The sequence below is a fragment of the Ammospiza caudacuta genome, chromosome 8 (assembly GCF_027887145.1).
Source record: "Ammospiza caudacuta isolate bAmmCau1 chromosome 8, bAmmCau1.pri, whole genome shotgun sequence".
Taxonomy (NCBI): Eukaryota; Metazoa; Chordata; class Aves; order Passeriformes; family Passerellidae; genus Ammospiza; species Ammospiza caudacuta.
Genome location: NC_080600.1, coordinates 42,403,475 through 42,405,974, shown reverse-complemented (window position 1 = coordinate 42,405,974; position 2,500 = coordinate 42,403,475).

The following is a 2,500-nucleotide window of genomic DNA, read 5'->3' as shown; positions in this document are numbered from 1 at the left end:
CCAGTGGTGTTCCAATGGAAAAGAAGATTTTTAGGGATTTCTGTGGTGAAAATCCTGCGATTTCCTGCTGGAAAAAAAGATTTTTAGGGATTTCTCTGGTTGAATTTAGGAATTCCATAGTTTTCTGCTGGAAATGAGGACTTTTAGGGATTTCTCTGCTGGAGTTTGGGAATTCCAGCTATTTTCCAATGGAAATGGGGATTTTAGGGATTTCTCTTGTTGAATTTGGGAATTCCAGCTGTTTTCTGCTGGAAATGTGGATTTTTGGGGATTTCTCTGGTTGAATTTAGGAATTCCAGTAGTTTTCCCCTGGAAATGCGGATTTTTAGGGATTTTTCTAATGGGGGTTGGAAATTCCAGTGGTTTTCTGCTGGAAATTAGAATTTTTTAGGGATTTTTCTGCTGGAGTTTGGGAGTTCCATCAGTTTTCCACTGGAAATGCAGATTTTAGGGATTTCTCTGGTTGAATTTGGGAATTCCAGCTGTTTTCTGCTGGAAATGTGGGTTATTATGGATTTCTCTGGTTGAATTTAGGAATTCCAGCGATGTGCCACTGGAAATGAGGATTTTAATGGACTTTTCTGTTGGGGTTTGGAAATTCCAGTGGTTTCCTGCTGGAAATGAGGATTTTTATGGATTTCTCTGGTTGAATTTAGGAATTCCAGCGGTGTTCCACTGGAAATGAGGACTTTTAGGGATTTATCTGGTGGAATTTAGGAATTCCACCAGTTTTCCCCTGGAAACACAGATTTTTAGGGATTTATCTGGTGGAATTTAGGAATTCCAGCAGTTTTCCCCTGGAAACACAGATTTGTAGGGATTTATCTGGTGGAGTTTGGGAATTCCAGCAGTTTTCCCCTGGAAATGTGGATTTTTAGGGATTTCTCTGGCAGAATTTAGGAATTCCAGCTGTTTTCCGGGTGATGGGATCTCCTCCTTTGCTTCCTCGCTGCCCATCCCAGAGGAGCCGGAGCTGCGGGAACGCTGCAGCCCCATGCTGTGTTAATTACCGCGTGTTAATGAGCCGGGGGTTAATGAGCTGGGAATGGCAGCGGGCTGTTCCCGAGGGAACACGACACGGGAACGCTTCAGTGCCAGTTCTTGGCCGGGATAAGCCGGGTTTTACCCGAGTTAGGCCGGGTTTTACCCGAGTTAGGCCGGGCTTTACCCGGGTTAGGCCGGGCTTTACCCGGGTTAGGCCGGGCTTTACCCGAGTTAGGCCGGGTTTTACCCGAGTTAGGCCGGGCTTTACCCGGGTTAGGCCGGGCTTTACCCGAGTTAGGCCGGGCTTTACCCAGGTTAGGCCGGGCTTTACCCGAGTTAGGCCGGGCTTTACCCAGGTTAGGCCGGGCTTTACCCGGGTTAGGCCGGGCTTTACCCGGGTTAGGCCGGGCTTTACCCAGGTTAGGCCGGGCTTGGTGCCTTTCCAGCCTCAGAGGTGTTTCCAGAATGGTCCCGGGATTGTCCCCAGAGTTCCTGCAGCGAGCGGGGACAGAGCGGGAATTCCGCTCCCAAGCGCGGTCCCAAACCCGGGATCAGCCAGAGCCGGGCGGGGGTGCAGGGCTGGCTCCGCTGGGCCAGCGTGGCGCTGTCACTGCGCTGTCGCCATCCCTATCCCTGTCTTGTCACCGTCCTGTCCCTGTCCTCTCCTTGGCACTGTCACCATCCCTGTCGCTGTCCCTGTCCCTGTCGTTGTCACCATCACCGTCTTGTCGCTGTCGTTGTCATTGTTACCGTCCCTAACAGCATCGCTGTCCCGTCGCTCTCGCTGTCTCTGTCACTGTCGCGGTCACTGTCCGGTCTCTGTCGTTGTCGTTGTTACCGTCCCTATCCTGTCGCAGTCTCTGTCACTGTCATTGTCACTGTCTTTGTTCTTCACCGTCTGTATCACTGTCGTTGTCACTGCGGTTGTCATCGTCACTGTCCTGTCGCTGTCGTTGTTACCGTCCCTATCATCGTCACTGTCCCGTCGCTCTCGCTGTCACTGTCCCTGTCACTCTGGTCTCTGTCTCTGTTCCTGTCGCTGTCCTGTCGCGGTCCCTGTCCCGATCCCAGTCGCTGTCCCGTTGCTGCTGCCGTCTCTCTCGCTGTCCGGTCTCTGTCACTGTCTCTGTCACTCTCGCTGTCTCTGTCGCGGTCGCTGTCGCTGTCCCTGTCGCGGTCACTGTCCGGTCTCTGTCGCTGAAGCTGTCGTTGTCTCTGTCGCAGTCCCTGTCGCAGTCCCTGCCGGGTCTCTGTCCGGTCCCTGTGGCTGTCGCTGTCCCTGTGGCGGTCCCTGTGGCTGTCGCTGTCCCTGTGGCTGTCGCTGTCCCTGTGGCGGTCCCTGTCCCTGTGGCGGTCCCTGTCCCTGTGGCGGTCCCTGTCCCTGTGGCTGTCGCTGTCCCTGTGGCGGTCCCTGTCGCTGTCCCTGTGGCGGTCCCTGTGGCTGTCGCTGTCCCTGTGGCTGTCGCTGTCCCTGTGGCGGTCCCTGTCGCTGTCCCTGTGGCGGTCCCTGTGGCTG